Below are 21,200 nucleotides of genomic sequence, written 5' to 3'. Positions count from 1 at the left end.
TCTGTGCCTTGGAATCGGTGCGCGATCGTTGGGTCGTTTTACAATTTTCGGACTTGGTCATGGTTGGGTCTATAAGAGCCCTTAGCAAGGCCCATGTCCTTTTCCAGCCTAGGGTCCCCTGTAGCTCGTTGCATTTTTGGTCCCAGTTGCGCCCTGAGAGTTCTGTCGCATACTCTTCGGCTTGTCTGGTGACCTCAACGATCTTTAGTTTGAGTTTTCTGTTGTGCTTCTGCCGCCTCCATCTTCTTAGTAGCCCCCGTCGGGCGTCCCATAGGTGTAAAAGATGCTTATCCACCTCGGGTGTGTTGGTGGTGAGGACGACCTCTCGGGTTAGCGTTTTGCAGTCTGCCTTGATTCCTGCGACCCAGCTCGTAATGTCTGTGATCTCAGTGTCTTCGGACTCCGCCCTAGTTTTTCTATAGGCTACCCAGTCGGTGAGCCTAGCCTGGCCAAGTCTTTTCCTGATCGGGAGGGTTTCTATCTTGATGCGCAAAATGAAGTGGTCGCTGCCAAGCGTTTCCCCGTCGTTTTCCCATCGAGCGTCCCTTACCCCTCTGACGAATGCCAAGTCTGGCACGGTGTGGTCTGTGATGAGACCTTCTGCGATCCGTTTCTCTGGCTAGGTCCCTGCCTTTTTGAGTTTCCTTAAAGTAGCCCCAGCTTTTGTGCCAGGCATTAAAATCCCCCAGGATGACGAGACCCTTCTTGCCTGCTGCTTGTTCTGCCTTGCGTAACAGGTAGCCAAAGTTGGCTTTCCTCTGGCTGGGCGGGCTGTAAATGTTGAGGAGAAAGATGCTTTCTTGGCTTCTCTTTTGGGTAATAATTTCAATAAAAACGTGGTCAATGTCCCTTGCGTCGATGTCGTGTCTAATTACGGTGACAGCTTTGGCAAACAGCGTCGCGACCTTACTCTGGCCGAGCCCTTCATAGACTGAGTAACCCGAAAGAGTGGGTGAGCAGCCGGTTTCCTGTAGGGCGATTATGTCTGGCGGAGCTGTGCAGTTAGTGATGTGTTGTTTAAGGAGACCCTGCTTTCTGCGGATCCCACGGCAGTTCCACTGCCATATATCGAGGGTTTCCAACTTGACCGAGCGCTTACGGTTGCTCGCCATACTCAGCCGATAGCCTAGTATAGGGTTTAGTTCTGGATTTCATGCCTGTAAATTGTACGAGGCGTTCTCTATCCTTGCGCGCCTCCTCTTGGATGTTAGAAACGAGGTTGCTAAGATTCGCTAGTGCATCGTTCATGGCTACCACGGCAGTTGTGAATTCCTGCCGCCCTATGGTGGCCGACTGGGTTTCGTCTGTTTGCGGCTTTGAGTTTGTCTGCCCAGTTCTCAGTGCCTTAAGTTCATCTATGAGCTCGTTGAGCTTCTGCCTGAGCTCAGCATTTTCTGCCCTGAGAGTCTGAATAGTTTGCCTTAGCTCATTTACTTCGTCATTCTGCGTGTTCGTGTCCTTTGGAGCAGTGGGAGAGGCTGAGAAAAGATGCTCTTTCCAGCTCACCTTACTGTCTTCTTCCTTCTTGTGTATGGTCTTCTTCTGCTGCTTCTTTTTCGTTTCCGGAGCCTGCCTGGTCTTGGACGCGGATCTCGACCTTGATCTAGACCTGGATGTCGAGCTGGAGTCCCTACTGAACCAGCGTTTCCTGGGCCGGCCACGTCGGCCGGCGTCCTTGGCTTCGGCATCCGGTTCCTCTTTTTTTCTCGCCCGTGGGCTTCTCGGTTTCCAGAGGCGTTCTTTGCACTCCTTTGCCCGTGTCGGGTGCGCTTCCTTGCACAGCCCACACCTGGGCTCGAAGTTGTGTCCGTCTCGGATTACTGGCTCGGCGCAATTTGAGCAGACAACGGCGTCAGGTGTCGGCCATGCATAAGCCCTATGCCCAGGCTTGAAGCATATATAGCAAACTTGCCGCGATGACCGATAGAGGTAGCAACGTGTCTCGCCGCCGTAGTAGTAAACGTAGCGGGGGATGATCTTGCCCTCGAAGGTAATTACCGCGGTTTGGGAGTTTCCAAGCATTCTTGCGTAAAATATTTTGACTCCTTGGGTACGTACCCGAAGGTGGGCTAGTAATTCGGTCGGCGTTGTACCGGCGTCCAGTTCGTCAATCACTCATTTACTCGAATTGTCCGGCGCTGCCACGTACGCCGTCACTGCATAGTCTTTCGCACCAAAACGTAGACTTGGAATGCTCTGCACTACATTGGCAGTCTCCATGCTTGGCGTGCTGATTATGGCGATGTTCGATCCGTTGCGCAACCGTATAAGCAAGTTGCCTTCGTTGCACATGTCTGGGTTTCCACATGCTTTGGTTATAGCCCGGGCCATCTGATACGTGCTCAGTTGACTTATGTTGAGCCCATTCTTTGGTCTAATGATGACTTTGAAATCGGTCTTCGGCAGTGGAGGTAGCTTCTCTTGGCGAACGGGATTCTCCTTTAGTTTTAGATGGCTCGGTGCTGATTTGTCGACCGCTTCGGTCCCGGTATCCGGAACGGCGATCAGCCTTGAGTTGTGGTATTTTGCAGTAAACCATCCTCCGTTGTCAAGGGTTTTCTTTTGCGAGAGGTCGGTAGCGTTGTCGTCGCGTTGGGGGTTCTTTTCGATCGGCGTCGTGGTTCCGATCGTAGCAGACGCGTCGCCGTCAACCATCCTGGTGCGTCCCGCACGAGCTGGAGCAGCGTTCCGTCGGGCCGACGGCCCGACGCCGCCTAGGCATAGAGCATCGTTCTTCTCCGCGGATCTTCGAACAAGCAGAGAACGTGAAATATGGACTTACGGTTGAAAACCGGTTATCCACGGGTTTCGCTTGATTAGTAGAGGATGATAGAGCACTGCATTTTCGGCGACGTCGAGGTTTTCCGGGTGAAATGAGGCGTCGAGGCAGAAGCTCATGCGAAGCGTGACCACTCCGTTTGGCCCCCAACTGCAGGTCTGATAACTCCGAGAAAAGATCTCTAAACATCGTGACATTGCGACGTTACTGCCGCCGACAAAGACGGATGCTGCAGCTCGGGCGACAGGGTTAAGCAAAGTGTAACTTAACAAAATCAAAGAAACAGTTCAATATCGTCCGATATTTCATCAAGGTGCCTATGTGCTTTAGAGATACCTATGAGCCGACGTTATTATGTATAGGTATTATGTCGTGATATATTGTCTGATTACACAGAACAGAGGTGCGAACAGATCTGTAGAACATTGGCACTATTTTGTTGGTCAAAGTGCAAAAGTGTCAGGCCGACCTATACGGCAAGCGAACCTAAAATTGCCGACCGACGACCCGCGCCGCCAGACCCCGGGGAGATAGGCAAAGAAAACTTCGCTTTAGATGGCAGCGAAAGATTGGGAATTCAGCCAGTGTAAATACCGGCTGGCTGCCCTGCGCTGGGGAAAGCTTTTCTGTAAGGCCGATTATGTCGCACACCGACAGGTAAACGCCTAAAGCCCATTTAGTTACGCCGATCTGTGAAGCGCGGTGAATTGAAGACTGCTTATAAACGCGCTTGTACGAGATCTTTCGTGGTGCGGCTACGCTGCTATACTTCCAACCTCCTGGGAATCCTAGGTACCTGCTGATAGAATTGCCTATATGTCTCGTATAACCCCTTCTGCGAGCTAATTGGCTAGATGAGTACAGGGCTGTAGACTTTAGAATAGTTTGTCCTGTACTTGTGTCTAGCTCTTGAAGTTAAACCCGTCACCGGATACTGCGCATTTCAATCATCAAACATATCTCTAATTAGAAAGTCTACGACAGTGTGTACTTTCTGCTATCCTTATTTGGTAATGATCCTGGAGAATTCGTCAATGCACGCTAGGAAAGACTGCGATTTCTTTGTATCTTTTTTTTTCTTCTTCTTCGGCTCTGCGAAATGAGAATTGATTCGCTAGAATGGCACACTTGATAAGGTGGAAATGCCATACTGTCGGTTTTATCCATGAGTGTCTGTTGACACTAATGGCAGGAACTTATGTAATCACTAAGATGTTTCTTTATTCCGGGTCATGTCAATCTTTTTCGCATTTTGCTGCAGGTTCGCGAAAAGCTGTCGTGCCTTCCAGAATCTGGATTGACTTGGTATAGTTCAAGGGGCTTTCTTTCCAACGTAGCTGAAAAATGAAACCTTCCGTCTGTATAAAGCAAGTGATCTGCGTCTTCCTGCATTTTGAGCGAACATACGCTATTCTCACCATTACAACTTTTGATAATGAAAACCGATAATGTGTCACCGTTTGACGTTTCTTGTTCACTCCTGCACTTGTGCCACCTCAAGTTGCTAAATTCAATTGATCCCGCGAGGAACTCTCCCTTTTGGTTAAAAAACATTCAGTAAATGCGTTAGATACCTGATCGTCAGTGAGTAGTTAGAAATTTTAACCTTCGAAATAAGACCGAAAATACCTAATCGCTACCACGATCACAAATGCCGTTTTTCGTGGTGTGCTCTGGTGTTTCTTTAGTTTTTTTTTTCAATTGTGTATGTGTATGCTATGTCTAGTACAATAGCCAACCACTTTGCGTCCTCGTTCACTGGCACTCGACGTCTTCTCTGGAAGATAACAGAAACTACACTGTTTCTAAAGAAACATCCGTGTCTGACCCGACATGGTGGATACCGAATCTTTGTACGCCTTCTTGCACTCTTCTGTGCAAACATAACCTGCCTTCTTCAGATGTTGTTCAACGGCGTAGCTCGTGCTGCGAAGCCCTTTGTGGGACTTTTGAAATGCCCAGCGAGGCAAAGGAGATCTCTTATCTCTGACTTCACCTGTCGAACAAGTTCCGCGAACTATACTTGGTGCTCTTCGTGAAGCCATTTAGAATCATCCCCTGGAGGAAACTTGACTATAGTTGTGGCAGCCGGATGTGTTTCCACGTTGCACCACTCACGTCACTTCAAGCGGGGCACATGTAACTAACGTGACATAAAAATAATCTTCGCGTTAAATAAAACTGACTGTTTCCGTGTTAACAACTCTGTTGTTATTGTGGACTACCTAAATAATGAAGACTTTACTACTGGCTTCAGAGCCTTCAGCAATGACGTTATCGATCTTTAATATTCTTTGTCACATGGACAGCTCATTAAACAGCGTTATACAGTGTATTGTAGAAAATAATGCCAAGACAGCGTTTAGCAATAACTGTGGGCCTGCAGTTGAGCCTTTTTTTCTTTTAGAAATTCTAAGTTTTTATCTGAAATCAACCTTTGTTGTTTGGCTTGAGAAATTGTGCATTCGCTAATCAGGCATGTGTACATGTTCGAGTGTCTCGCCTATCTTAAGCAGTCTTTTTCTAGCCAAAGTAGATACGGCTCTAGACGTTAAACCTCAAGAAGTTATTTCGGTCTTCGGATGCATGATTAATTATTTACGGATAGAGCTCAGGGCAATGAAATCATAATTAGACGTTTTAAAGAAGAAGGCTGAGTCGGCCTGATTTTCACTTCCGATTTGCCGAAGAATAAAAAAATTGTAGGTATTTGACGTAGACTTGCACTTTCTTACTGACCATGTGTTTTACATTTCGCTTATAACCCTTGTCAACCATGGAATTGTCAACCATGGAATTGCCTAGTCCTGCCGGCGGTCGGCTTTGGTACAAAGTTGTAAGCATTAACTCAGCATTGGCAAAAGCATATTGATAGCTTAGAAGCTACCCTTTGGAAGTGCACAAGATACCATGTGCACGTCTTCCCATCACTTTGTGAAAATCTGTTAAAGATTGTAGAGAAAGAATACGCGCCCTGTTCTTCACTGCAAGCTGAAAGAAACGAGAATTTGGCAGTCATACCGTATGTGCACAGGATCTCACACGCGGTCTTGCAAATATGGGCAAGCGCTTTCGTGTTCATGTTGGGTTTTTTGCCTCACGCACCTCAGGTAGTGCCGAGATATGAAGCCAGAAACACGCAAGAAAATTGTGGCGTGCGATTCCCGAGTAATGCCCAGGATCTCTCTTTCCTATTTACATATATGTATGTACATCAACGAAAGAAGTCGCTGCATAAATGTACATCTATAGGAGCATCGAAATTCAATGAGTAGATCGCCATTCTCTCATCTTGCGTCGCACTTGCAAATCATGCTAGTATCATCCCTTATTTGAACGTACAGTAATTTTGATCCAACACCCTGAACAGACCAGCACATCATATCGCCAAGAACGCCGCTGTGCCGACACACGCCAGCCAAATGCATTTCACTTAAGGATGAAGAGTGCAATTACATTGATCCTCATGGTTAGATACGTGCTTTTGCTGTTTTTCTTCTGTTTCTCACCTCACGTGACGTGCACAACGTGTATATGTTACGTTGGGGGCGGTCACGCCGCCTCTGACAAGAAGTAGTACGTGTCAGGGGCGTAGCCGGGGGGGGGGGCTTATGGGGCTTCAGCTCCCCCCCCCCCGAAGTTCTTCCTTGCTGTCATTCACCGCCGACCAAAACAACCCCCGGCGCCGGAAATCATGCTTCATTTTATCTAGAATGTTTTTTTTTTCACGGTCTAAAAGACAATTCAGCGCGAACATTGCGATATCCGGCTGGATTTCGCGGCAACGCCCATGCATCGGGAGTCATATAACGGAAATAGCTCGTCGCGGCATCTTGCGGAGGCCGCAGAATCTACGGAGCGCATGGATTTCAATTCCGAAACTTTATGGGTATAAAGTTCTCAAACTTTTGATGCGAAAGGTGCACTGGCGTTTCCAAAGTCGTGCTTTATTTAGATTTTCAATGCCGTAAATTTGTGGATTTATTGTTATAAACACTTGACGCCAAAGGTGCATTGACTTTTAAAAAATTTTACATCGGACGATACAACTGGACAAACCATATGAACGCACTATTAGACAAGCTGTCAAAGCACGTAGCGAGGTCCGCTCGTCTAATCCGGTATCACAATGAGAGTGACTGCTTCTTGTGTGCAATTGTGACCTGGTACGAATCATGGTGCCACTACTACAAGCCTGGAACACGACGGCAAAGCTTACAGTGGAAACATTCCAATTCACCACCCCTAAAGAAGCAAAGGCCGTCATTTCTGCCGGGAAGGTGTTGTTTACTCTTTTTTTTTTTCAATCGTCAGGGGCCATTACTGATCAAATTTGCTGAACCTGGAGAGACTATCTATCGTTTCGGATATCTTGAAACGCTGGATCGGCTGCGTGCCGCAATCAAGAACAAACGACGTGGAAAATTCAGGAATGGAGTCATCTTGCTCCATGACAATGCCCGTCACCACGTCGCGGATGTGGTTAACATAAACGGGCAAAGTTCAAGAGGGAATGCTGCAGCATTCCTCATACAGGCCAGACATGTCGCCTTACGACTTCCACACTTCGGGGCATTTGGAAGAACAGCTCAAGGGAACCAGATTCGTGTCGGACGATGACGTGAAAGAGTCAGTTACAGAATTTTTGAATCAGCAACCCAACGAGTTTCATGAGACGGTAATCACGCGACTCGATAGTCAGTGGGACAAATGTATCAATGCCCATGGACACTATTTTTAAATAAAGTACCCCATTTGTCATATATTCGCATTGATTCACTTTCATTTGACTCGCCCTCGTATATTTCGCAGAACTCCTGCTTTTTGTATGTGCTCTCTGTTGCGACTATAATTTCAGTGCAATTACTCACAATACACGACCGGTGACACCGGCTCCTGTGCAATGCACTGAAAAAAAAAAAAAGAACAGTGTCATTGAGATTTTTCTTGGCCGTTGCACCTGTACAAAAATGTAACCAAAGTTCTTGAATGACAAAGTTTCATTAAAATATTTGTCCTGAACTTGTTAATTTCATGGCCTTTACATTCTTCATATCAGCCGTATGCACTGCTTTGCTGGTTTCAAACTGATACAGTTCTAAAGTTCGTGTGATAGTTTCTTTGCTTAATAAATAGACAGAAAACATGGAAGCATTCATATCAGTTATTTACGGCACAATTTTTGAGACGTACGAGTATAATCTTCTATGAAAGAATACACATCTTACTTGTCTTGACAGTGCGCAGCGTTTAAGAATTCGTTTGCAGTATCTTTGGCAATGGCAATGCAGTTATTATTCACGCATTTGATCCCTCGACAAATTTTATACGGTGGAGGCCGAGCTGCGATCTTTGTGCGCGTGAGCGCGCGTGTGTGTGTGTGTGTGCGTGTGTGTGTGTGTGTGTGTGTGAGAGAGAGAGAGAGAGAGATGTACTGCACATAAATTCTGCAGATGTGAACCGTAAACTTTTGTTGACAGCATCTTGTCCGTTCTTTCTGCAGTCATCGCGCCTTTTGCGCTGGACAAAAGAAGATACGAATTACACGCTCATCAGTGCTCTTAAGCAAACGTAGCCGCTCAGTATATGGGCGAGACTACCTGTGCATACAAGCAATCGGCCCGATTACGACTACTGCTATTCCATGCGACTACGAGCTGTTCCAGAGCGCCCCTAGTGTAATGACATTTGTCCGATTTCCCAACGCAATGCCGACACGCACCAGCGATTGCGGGAGCAGAGCCGTAAATCTCATACGTTCCTGTCACGTCCGCGAGGCGGCGCCACGCCCACAACCGCTACGCACAACGGCCTGCGATCTGCGCCACAAGCCGTGCGGTGGAGACCGCATACTGAGTCGCAGCAAGGGTGTTCGCAGCGCATAATTAGCGCCGCGCTTGTCTCGGCGGCGTGATGCCACGTCGCACTGGATGTCCGAGTACCCGGCCAGGCCAGCACAAGCTAAGCTTTTGCGACGCAAAGATCAACACGAATTATTACTCGAGTTTCCCATTAGCAAAGAGACACGTGCCGAGGTCGTCTTTACCATAATTTAGAAGTTGTGGGGGACCACTGCTGTACTCATGTCCCATTCTGAATACCGTACACGCACGCTTGCGCGCGGCTGCAGCTCTTGCTATGGTCAGAGGTGTAGGGCGCCAGCGCCGTCTAGGCGTAGCACGTGCCTCGAGATGCAGTGTTTTCGTGTGCTTGTGTCCGTTGGCATTACAGGGCAACGCGTTCATCAGGCCAACCCATAGCGCAATATTTAAGCGCAGAACTAGGACACCATCTCTGAAGGACGTGCGTTGGCGTTCGCGCGTGTCATTCGGCTATCTACTTATGCGTATACCGCGGAACTTTATCGAGTAGACCTGAAAGAAGCTACTTACGCATTCGCTTTCATCAATAAAATGTGTAGTTCGTGTATGCTTCCGGGTAATAATAATATAATAATATTTGGGGTTTTACGTGCCAAAACCACTTTCTGATTATGAGGCACGCCGTAGTGGAGGACTTCGGCAATTTTGACCACCTGGGGTTCTTTAACGTGCACCTAAATCTAAGCACACAGGTGTTTTCGCATTTCGCCCCCATCGAAATGCGGCCGCCGTGGCCGGGATTCGATCCCGCGACCTCGTGCTCAGCAGCCCAACACCATAGCCACTGAGCAACCACGGCGGGTATGCTTCCGGGTAAACGTAGTTTTTTTTTTTTTTTTTTGCCGACCTGCACAATAGCTGCTTTCCATTACAGCGTCCTGTTAGCAGCACGGATCGGAACTGACGTATATATGTATACGGCGATTAACGAGCGCTGGATACTTGCTCGTGACTGAAATAACTGCGGTTCACATTCCTCACAACAACAACGATAATAATAATAACAACAAAAATAACAGAAAGTCACAGTTCCACACGAAAGGCGAAGCACTGATAGCGATAGCAAAGTATTAGACAAGTACACAAAGTATTCTTGTAGTTTTATTGGTCCTATAAATTGCAGTAAACATTCGCTCACTAATTAAAATAACAAGCATGGTGTCACGCGCGCACAGGCAGACATGACCAATTATCACTCGATGACCGCGAACACTCGTTGTAACAACGCTGGAGTGATGAAGAGCTGCCTCTCGCTTCATCTCCTCGCCTAAACATGAGATCAGGCAATCTCCTACAGTCATAGGCGCGCAGAAAGACAGCGCACATGAAGCCACCAGCTATCTCGGCTCGCCGAATCTTTTCACCCGCCCTAGCTTACTTCCAATATAGGACGCACGGGCCGCGTATGCGCTCAGACAAGCTGTGCGTGTGCGCAGCTTGGCTGTGCACAGGCACAGCCAAGCTCAGCCACGGTCGGGCTAGAGAAACAGATGCGTGGTCACCTGCCCCGTAGCGCGCGCTTGATCACATAACCCCGCACGCACTCCATCCCCTTCCCCTTGCCCGCGCTAGATCACGTGACCTCCAACATCGGGTGGGCAGGAACACGGCATGCATCAAGCCACCATCCTTCTTGCCTCACCTCGACACGTTTTTAACGCGATAGTAACTATATGGACACTCTAGGCGCATTTCTGCCGTCAGCTCCGTGATGTTCTGTATAAAGCTCAAGGGCGATAACATCGTCGCTGCGTGCCGTATGCTGTATGTGCGAGTGAAAAAAAAGCGGGGATGAAGTGCGCCGTCTTCCCTCGCACACAAGGCACCATGAAAAGGGGAGAGAGGGGGGCGTTCTACTCCGACGGCTGCTGCGTATGGCGCGGCCGCGCGGGTCTTGAAAGCGATTTGCGATGAGTATACAGAGTGCCGGTGCGCCGGGGGCTTATAGCTTCGTGTGCGCTGTGTTCTCGCCGCTTAGATCGCGTCGAAGCGAGAGGCAGCACGAGAGGCAGCTCTGCACGCGTGACTACATGCCTGTTACATTAGTTAGTAAGCGAATGTTTCTGAATTTATACGGACGAAAAATCTGATATCCTTACTTCGTATAGCTGTATACTAATTTTCTATCGCAATGGATGCTTTGCCTTTCGTGCGAAACTGCGAATTTTTTCTCGCACTCTGAGCACACGGGGCGCGGGGCACGATAGTATCTTATCGCACTTGTTCTTTTATGCAGAACATCACGGCGGCGGCGGCTGCGAAAACTAACCTTGAGTGACCCTATACAATTGATATTGCAATAATAATAACAATAATAATAATAATAATAATAATAATAATAATAATAATAGTATAGTAGTAGTAGTAAAAATTGACAGTCACATTAGCATAGGCCAAAGAGGCTGAAGGCGCAAGCCTGCACGCTCAAGAGACATTCATTAAATTACTTGACATTCTCATTCGAATGCGTTGTTGCTTCTTATTACTTGTTTTCACCCACCAAAGGTCGTGAGTTCGAATGTTTTAATTAGCGTTACCTTAATTTGCTGTGTCATGATTAACTTTGCCCTAATTAACACCAAAGGTCGCGGATTCGTCTCCCACCAAAAGACGAGGATGCGACTCCCCCCAAAGGTCGTGGTTTCGAGTGCCTCAATTAATTCTATAATGATTAACTGTGCCTTAATTAACTTAGCCTTAACACCAAAGGCCGTGGGTTCTAGTTCCACATAAGCTCGAGGGTTCGACTCCCACCGAAGGTCGTTGGTACGAGTGCCGAAATTAACTCTATCTTAATTAACTTTGCTTTATTTGGCCTGATGAGCGGCATCGGAATCAGTTGTGGAAGACGACGACGCTGGACGCGCGAGCAGTGGCACGAGCGCATGTATGCGCGAGGCGAGCTCACGTGACTTTCTGTCCCGCACGCCGCGTTTTCCAGACTATCGTGGGTATGAACCACTCAAGGCTTTCGCCTCAATAATAATAATAATAATAATAATAATAATAATAATTATTATTATTATTATTATTATTATTATTATTATTATTATTATTATTATTATTATTATTATTATTATTATTATTATTATTATTATTATTATTATTATTATTATTATTATTATTATTATTATTATTATTATTATTAATTTCCTTATCGTGCCCAGGAACAACCGTATAAGGTCTGAGTGCTGGCGTACGCATACATTAAAAAGCAAACGAAGAAACTGCAGAGCAATATAAGAAAAAAAAACAATGATTAAAAAGAACAAGTTTGAGAAGAAGAGTGTATATACATACAACAAAGCGCAAGATACATACAAAAGAAAAAAGAGGAGAAGGGCAGTTGAAAATTTTTGAAACTATGGCATTACAAAGCCAAACTCGGAAAAGAACAATGACAGCGAGTTATGAAAAATATAGAGATTATGAAAATAAGCGTTACAAATACTTTATATTCTATGGACGGATAATGTTGTTTATGACAGGCAGTAACATGGAACGGTCCATGTTCTCTGTTGATCTTGCGCGGAATAATAAACATGATACCACTGAAGAGTTCGGGGCATCCAGGTGGGGATACTGTGAAGGAGTCTGAAAAAGATCAGGTTAGCGCGATTACATGCGCAGCGAAGTAAAGGCAATTACAATAACCTAACAGTGCTAGAACAAGGGCCAGTGTCCCTGTTAGCGAAACGGTGATTTATATGTTTAAACACTTTTTCTAGACCCGATCTATAATGCCACTGTTGGATCTAGAAATACCATTCCAGATCACCGACGCGTATTCGACTTGAGGAAGACAGATTTTTGTGGACAACTTGCGCAATTTGCGCAACGGTGTGAATATATATATATATATATATATATATATATATATATATATATATATATATATATATATATATATATATATATATATATATATATATATATATATATATATATAATAAAAATCCCAGCACACAGCAGCTCGCGCCACTTGCTCTGCGACAGGACCGGCTTCGTTCCAAAGGTCTGAAAGATCTTTGCGCCTAGCTTCGGGTGTCTTAAGTTTTACAGGTTCCTTCTTGCTCTCAAGGGGACAGAATACTTTGCCTTTGAACTTCATTACCTGCCTTGCGGATTGAGTAGCCAGGCTTAAAATTTTTATTCCTCGGAAGCTTCCGTTGTTTAGAAGAGCTATATATACAATCAGGGTCATCTGCCGTGAACGGTCGAAGCTTTCATTAACAGAGCCTCATGTGCATGCGCATGAATACGTGTGAGAATGCCAGCTTATATACAGTTATCTTTGTTCGTGTATATAGTAGCTCACTGTATCATAACGTAATCACCCGCCACCTACCTTTCCCTGTATTTTCTACGTTCCCTTTCCACAGTGAAGAGTAGCAGGCTAGAGACACGCTCTCCAGGCCGACCTCTCCTCCTTTCTCTTCATTCAAATCTACTCCTCTTCCGTTAGACGCTGGCCAAGAATACTGCCGACATCCATACGTGCCTTCTCCCAGGCCCCGAAAACTATAGTGATATTTAACTTTCGCGAAATATTGGCACCGTGAACAATTCGCGGTACTAATTTTTTCCACGCGCTTCTTCAGAGGCATGGCCATCTCTCAAAGTTTTCCATTCACCAAATATTCAGAAATTTCAGTGTGGAATAAAACCGCGATACTTCCTTTAGTGGTTGACGGGTAGCATTTATTATGTCAAAATATATTCACGTCTATTATGGACGTTTAAAAGCACACTGAAGGCAATATAAAGTCAAGCTAAAGTAATAGATTATAGAGAATCTCTAAGGCGTCAATGTTATCGCCAATAGAGCCCTAATAATCGAGAAATTGAGGTAAGTGCAGGACATTATTAGAGACTCCTCCGGGACATTCAAGTACTTGCCCGATGACGAAAGCACTCCTCAGTTAAATTCTGTGACTAGTACTCAGCCATTCGTTGCAAAAAAAATATTCTTGTATTGTATTATAAGACGAAATAAAATACTGTTTGTCGAGTTCTAGTTCCTTTTTAGAACAAAGAACTCATTGAAATTACCCTTTACAACGACGCGGGCGGTCGAAAGGTTTCGTTTTCGCTCGACTCCGCGCCGCCCACGCTTTCGCGTTTGAGTGGTTTAGTTATCGCGTAGTGTTGCGCTGGTTTGGCTGGCTCGCGAAGCTCGCACAAACTGCAAGTAGCAGAGAATTCAGCTTGCATGTGATATCACGGGATGCCCGAAAGGTCTACGCCACTTGACCAAAAAGCAGCTGCAGTGGCGAATCCGCCGCTCTGTCTTGGCTCGGCACCGCCGTCTGTCGGGCACCGTTTTACTCTTCGACGGCAGCAAAGGTGGTGATGGCGTATGCAACGTCACCACTGCCCCGGTTGGGTGGCGGGAAATTTGAATTGCGATAAAGGTATTCGGACCCTTCAAGTGCAATTTTCTCGTAAATGAAGTTTTTTCTTGGCACGAAACAAGCGTTGCGAGGTTTCTGGAATGGTATTTAAGCAGTCAACATCGACTTAGCATCAGCCTTTAGTGTCCCTTTAAAAAGTCAGGAGAGTGTGTGTTGCGAAATTGTTGATGTGCATCAATAAAAAGGAAATTTCTTACATTTACCGCCTGCTTTTATTACATTTCCGTTAATTGCGCACTCAAAAATATTTGCCTTTGCAATTTCATGGCAGGAGAAATGTCTTGCGCGCGCTTTCGCGATAACTAAAAGCGCTATTTGCCTTCATCGCTTCGAAAACGTTATTTGAAGACAGAAATTTACGGGTTTTTGATTTGACAAAGTTCTAACAGACAGATCATTCAGATCATGCAACATCTGGGTGCCTTTGTGCAACTTTTGTTTCTGCAGTTCGCGTATTCCACCACACAGCGCTGGTCGCAGAAAGCGTGGTCAGCGCTCTCAGAATAGTATATTCAACGTGACGAAGGGCGCTGCGCAAATGCGGAGAGCAACATGATTGACAGCGTAACGGCTGTAGTTCATAGAGAAAAGTTCGTTTATCGCGCCCATGGCAAGCCGCATGCCCACGCGTATTGCTACTCACCTCTGGTGCATGCTGAGGCGACAGCGATGGACGAACGGACGGACGGACGGACGGACGGACGGACGGACGGACGGACGGAGGGACGGACGGACGGACGGACGGAGGGACGGACGGATCGATGGATGGATGGATGGATGGATGGATGGATGGATGGATGGATAAACGGATGGACCCTTGCGGTGACTTTTGCATGAGGCACACGAAATCGCCGTGAGGTCAATAACTGGTCACAATCAATGGAGCCACGCACAACTTTATGAAGAAACTGCATGTCATGCACAAATCGCCTGTCATGAAGAGTAGACATACTAAGGTCTGCTAGAAGAGAATCATAGTTATAGAAACGACGGCAACCAAATATATATATATATATATATATATATATATATATATATATATATATATATATATATATATATATATATATAATAAAAGAGGCGTACGAATTCGCTGAACATTTCCGATTTGACTGGAATAGCTAACGGAGACGCTGTTCCAGGCTACTGACGCGAACTCGAGATGTGGTCTTCTCACGAGAGCACAGTAAAGAGCACGCAGACACTCGTATCAAAGAAATTTTCTTGTTAACCTAGAAATAACGCCAATATGTCTCAATGCACGCAAAACAATTGAAGGTACATTGTGGGTCTTTGGGTCTTACCGGAGCACCGACCACCGCGGGTTCGAGCTTAGCGAGCCACAGGGCCGCCTCAGCCGTCAGCCTCCAGCGCGCCGCTGCGCGCGAGCTCAGGCCGCAAGGGGCTACCGAGCGACGCACGCAAGAACACAGTATTGCCCTAAGTTGACGGAAACCGTTTATTGTCTCCGGCGGCAGCCAACACTGCACAAACGCCCGGTCCCGGGGCCGCGGGGAACCGAAGGGGTCCCGCACCAAGGGCGAAAATATAGACAGGGGCGCCTATAGCACGTCGCTGCGAGAGCACATGCAGGCTCTAGCTGGGACACGCCGCTAGGAAAAGTCCCGACGGCTATGCTACTTGCTCTAGCGATAACCAATGGGCCAACTCGCGCGAACTCGGGCAAGCTCGTTCGGCTTGGTCCGCCGATAAGTGCGGCTCGGCATGGTATGACCCCGCGCGAGCACTAGGCACCCGTTCTTTTAGCGTCCGGAAAGGATCAACACAAAGTACGCGCTCCCCGCACGGGAAAAGGCACCGTGCGTGAGCTCAAGTCCTAGTCACAAAGGTGTCGGCGGACGAGAGCAAGCATGTACGTACTCGGTGCAGTTCAAAGAAAGGAGCCACGCTCCTCTCCGTCGGCAGCTGAACGCGGCCGCGCCGTGACGTCAGCGCCCCAGCCGCCCTCACCCAACACCACCTAGGTGTTGCCTCACCGCAATGAATCGCGAGTGGTGCGCCACATTGCGCCACTGCTGACAACTGGTTGCGAGTGGGAAGGGGGTGAGGCGTAGGGATGGCAGAACAGGTGAATGCGCGCGCAATGACGCCGACACATTCCTTCATCCCCGAAACATGCAACCGGAAAGCGAGATTTGAGTCAACAACACGACCAAGGTCTCGTACATGGGCAACACGAAATATTTTTCCGTCAAGAAGAGTATAATTAAACATAACTGTGTCATGTTTTCTAGTAAAAGACAAACATACGTTTTCTTAATGTTCAACTTAAGCCTATTCATCAAGCACCATTTCTCGATGTTGCCAATGTCAGCTTGCAAACGGCGGCAGTCCTCCAAGTTCTCAATATTACGGAATAATTTTAAATCACCTGCAAAGAGCAAGAGCTTCGAGTACATGACATGTAGCGGCAACCCATTGATAAAAACTAGAAACAACAGCGGCCCAAGGCTGGAGCCTTGAGGAACTCCCGATGATGATCCAAATTCGTCGGACACACAGCCATGAAAATCTGACCAGAGTACGGCGGCTGCCAAGGTAGCTTTCGGGGCATTTGCAATACACGGGGCAGAGTCCGTATTTCTCAATCTTCATCAGAAGTACCTCATGGGAAACCTCGTCGAAACCCTTAGTCAATTCAAAGTAGATTGTGTCTACCTGACCGTGATTAAACGTGAGGCCCAATGTATCCAAGAAAGGCCCATAAATTCGTTTCAACGGATCGTCCTTTTAAAAAAAATCGTGTTGCAAAGACGAGATTTTTTGTTTGAAATATGAACTCATGCCTATTCAAAGGGCGCAGCGCGACTGGGGCGGAGTCAAAGGAACACAAACCACAACAAAAGCGCTGACTAACAACTGCTTTTATTTGCACCGAAACCAGCCTATTTATGCACAAGGAGGCTTGCCATGTAGCATCGCAATTGACAGATATGGTCACACATGATCAATTAAAAACAAGATCCCGCAAACGTTTAAGAACACGTTACTAAATCCATAGAAGCAGTAAGAACAAGATATGGTCATCGAATATAGTCTACTATCGCCACGTATCTCGATGCTTTGGCCTAAGGCGAAGTCACTGTGCATAAGAAAATATGATAATCGAAACAAGGAACATGCGGCACAGAACAAGGTATCCACCCACTTGGTTTGAGCAGGCTTCTGTAACGAAAAAAAAACACCTTTAAAAGGGGGTGAAACTTTTTAGACCTAACCAAAACCTTCCAGAAACTCACTCTCATCGTCTCTCAAAAATATGGATGGCTTGCTGACGCAGTTGCGCGCCAATCTCTTGATAAAAAAAACTTCCACGATTTCTCGCTCGGTCCTTTCCTTTGCTTTCATCAGAAACTTAGTGCCGTCAAATTTTGGTATGCAGCCGCACAGCTTGCAATGTTCAGCCAAAAATCTCCTGTCTTATTACGTACATTAAGATTATGCTCCCTAACTGGCCCGCTCGTTGAAACATCTCCCCATTTGGCCTATATACCGGCGACCGCATCACAAAGGAATTTCATAGACAACATTTACCATACAGTCTGTGAATTTATTTCTGTGCTGAGTAGTGCATTGCGGCAACTTCTGTTTGTTTGCCATTGTACAAATTTTTGACAACTTACACGGCGTAGAAAATACAATCGGAACCTCATGCTTCGAAGCAACCTTCTTAATGCTGTGTGACAATTTATGAATATACTGAATAGCCTGCACCGGTATTTTTCGCTTACCAGGCTTACTTTTTGGATTAGGGTTCTTAATCTTTCGAAACAACGCTTCTGAAACAGTAACTAAAACCGATGGGTATCCGGCTTCCTTCAGCCGCGTCACCTGGAAGCTAAAGCTTTCGCTCATTACGTGGAAACATTCTTTCGTTAGGGCTGATTGAAGGCAATTCATTACAATTCCTCTTTTGACAAGTTTGCAATGGGCATTGTTAAAAGGCAGTAGTCCCTTTTTAGACCTCGGGTTATATTTCCAGCATGTATGGTCATTCCTAAATAGCAACAATAGGTCCAGATACCGCAGTTGGCAATTCCTTGAAGTTTCCCAAGTGAAGCTAAGCCCGGCAGAGTTGGATGAGAACGCCTTAATAGTGTCATGTACAACAGCGTCCACCTCATCGTTTGAAACATTTCTTAAAATTACGAGAAAATCATCTGCATACCGGCATATTTTAACAACACGAGGATCCTGCACATATGAGTGAATGCGTTTCCCGACGTAGGCCAAAAACACGTCACGAAGAACCGGAGCTAGAGCCGAGCCTATACATATTCCTCGCTTTTGGAGGAAAAACTTTCCCTCAAACATCACAGCAGTTGAGTTTAAATAAAATTCTAACAAGTTTAAGAAATCGTTATTTTGAATCCCTGTAGCATTCTGAAAATCGCTTTCTCCGTAAGTTGTTATCATTTCTTTTAAGACACTTAGCAGCTCTTGATGTGGAACAGAGTAAAACAATTCGGCAAATCCCCGCTAGAGCTCACCTCTTACCACTGTTACGTTTCGCCTCCGACGTGCGGTATAGCCGGCGCGGATGCAACGGACGCCGGGGCTTCGTTCACAGCGGCGGCCATTTTTGCCAGTTCAGCGCTGTCCCAACGCCTCCTCCAAGCGCGTCCAGGCATGTTTCAATGCCACGTGTCTTCGTGTGTGTGTGTGCATGTTGGTGCCCACGCTTGTCAAAGCGCGGCAGCCGGGGAGAGGAGCTCCCCAACTGTGAAGCGAGGAGGTCTGATCGGCGCCGGCCCGGCGGATACGTCACTTCTTGTCACAACATGTCCGGGCGCCGCCGTCACGTGCGCCTCTTTCAAGCCGTTCCTTCTTGCCCTCGACTCCGAGAGTATAAAAGCAGCTGCCCCCGGACGCCGAGAGAGGCTTCGATTTCTTCCGTCGAGTAACGTGGTCTCCCGTTTCTCCTCTTCGGTCGACCTGACCGGCCGTTCTTTTGCGATGCTATAATAAACAAGTTGTTCTGTTAGCAATCGACCCATCCTTTGCCAGGACCTTCGGATGCTTCCAGCTGTGCCCCAGGCCGCCAGGCCAACGCTACCCTTGGGGCTTGCGACCCAGATGCAACACCACCCAATAGCGCTGGCCAGCTGTGTAGGACAGATAACGTACGGAACGGATGATCCTTGGCCGCCTGGAATGGTACATTGAACAATACAAGATTGATCCGAATTCCATGGCTGGTTTCCGACGTGACCGCTCTTCGATCGACAATGTAGTTGATCTCGTTTCATATGTCCCGCACGAAAGGTACCGTAAGCGTTTATCTGCGGCTTTATTCTTAGATGTGAAAGGGGCATACGATAACGTATTACATGAGGCCATTCTCGACGCTCTTGTGACGGTTGGCCTAGGTGGTCGAGTATTTTTGTGGATTGCAAGTTACCTATCTGCAAGATCATTCTATGTGTTAACTGACGATGGCCCAACTACGCGACGCTATACCAGCAGGGGCGTTCCTCAAGGCGGTGCTCTCAGCCCGACGCTATTCAACCTCGCTCTTGTTGGGCTTGCTGAATACTTGCCAACTACCACCACAATTTCAATATACGCAGACGACATCTGTGTCTGGACTTCGGCAGTCACACGTCCTCAGATACGTGCACGACTTCAAAGAGCGGCTACTTCGACAGCGAGCTACTTGTGTGAACAAGGTCTCAGCATATCACCAGAAAAATGCGCACTAGTTGCATTTACTCGCAAACCAATGACGCGTTGTGATCTCAATCAATGGGCGGACCATTTCCTATGTCAGAACCCACAGATTTCTTGGCGTAATTATCGACCGAGACCTCTGTTGGAGCCCGCATGTGGCCTACATGAAACGGCGCCTGACAGCAACTTCCCAGTTGTTTAAATACTTGACAGAAAAGACGTGGGGGATGTAAGTAGACACAATGCTGAAACTCTACAGAGCTCTCTTTCTCGGTTTTTTAAGATATAGTCTACCTGTACTGAACAACACCTGCAAGACAAATATTCGTGTTCTGCAGGCAGCACAAGCTCAAGCACTCAGAGTTTGCCTTGGTTTGCCCAGATGCACGTCAACAGAGGCAACTATTGCGATTGCTCGGGACCATCCAATGCAAACTCACATTACGGTGGAAGTCCTGAGAACGCACATCAGACATTATTCACTTGCCCCCTATCACCACCTTGCAACACTACCTTCAGAAAGGCACCACGCATCATTCTCTAAAACTATCGTCAAGTACATCGACAAACTTCCCTTGGGCTTCACCGCTGCATCTAAACCATCGATACCCCCTTGGTGTCTTGTCAGCCCCATAGTCCATCTCAGCGTACCAGGAATCGGGAAAAAGTCAAAAAGTCTGAGCTGTCGTCGCCTGTGCTGAAACAACTGTCTCTGCTTCTTCTGCACGAGAGGTACGCGGACAGTGCACATATTTATACTGATGGTTCCACATACATCCAGTGTTCGTCCGGTGCTGTGGTCGTCCCAGCAAGAGCTATTACCATCAGCTTGAGGACTGACCACCCAACGACATCGACACCTGCGGAACTAGCTGCTCTTCGCGCTGCACTTTGTTTCGTCAATCGAGAACCACCTCGACAATGGTCAATCTTCAGTGACTCAAAGGCAGCCCTACAATCTGTGCTATCAGCTCTGCGTCGCGGGCCATTCGAACAGCTCGTGCTCGATATTAGATGCCTACTCTATATATCACATGAGAAAGGACACCACGTGACGTTTCAGTGGCTGCCAAGTCACTGCGGCGTCATAGGAAACGAAGAGGCCGATAATGCCGCTCGGGCAGCTCTTGAAGACACACAAGAAGCGGCCATACCACTTTCACGGTCCGACGCAGCTAGCAGACTTCGAGTGCTTGCACAGGAGATCACGCTCTCTCTATGGTGCACACCAAACAGCCAGACCAACCGGAGCAACCGCCAATACCACCTGCCCTCTTTGATGCATCTCTGTATGCCAACTGGACTCCGCCGAAGTGAGGCCACCCTGCTTTATCGCTTATGGCTAGGGGTGGCCTTCACGAAATCTTACTCGTTTCGCATTGGAATGGCCGACAACGCTCTCTGCAATGCCTGTCTTTGCGAGAAGACGCTGGA

This window comes from Dermacentor variabilis, chromosome 1, assembly GCF_050947875.1.
Source record: "Dermacentor variabilis isolate Ectoservices chromosome 1, ASM5094787v1, whole genome shotgun sequence".
In the NCBI taxonomy this organism is placed as follows: Eukaryota; Metazoa; Arthropoda; class Arachnida; order Ixodida; family Ixodidae; genus Dermacentor; species Dermacentor variabilis.
This window is presented reverse-complemented; position numbering follows the sequence as displayed.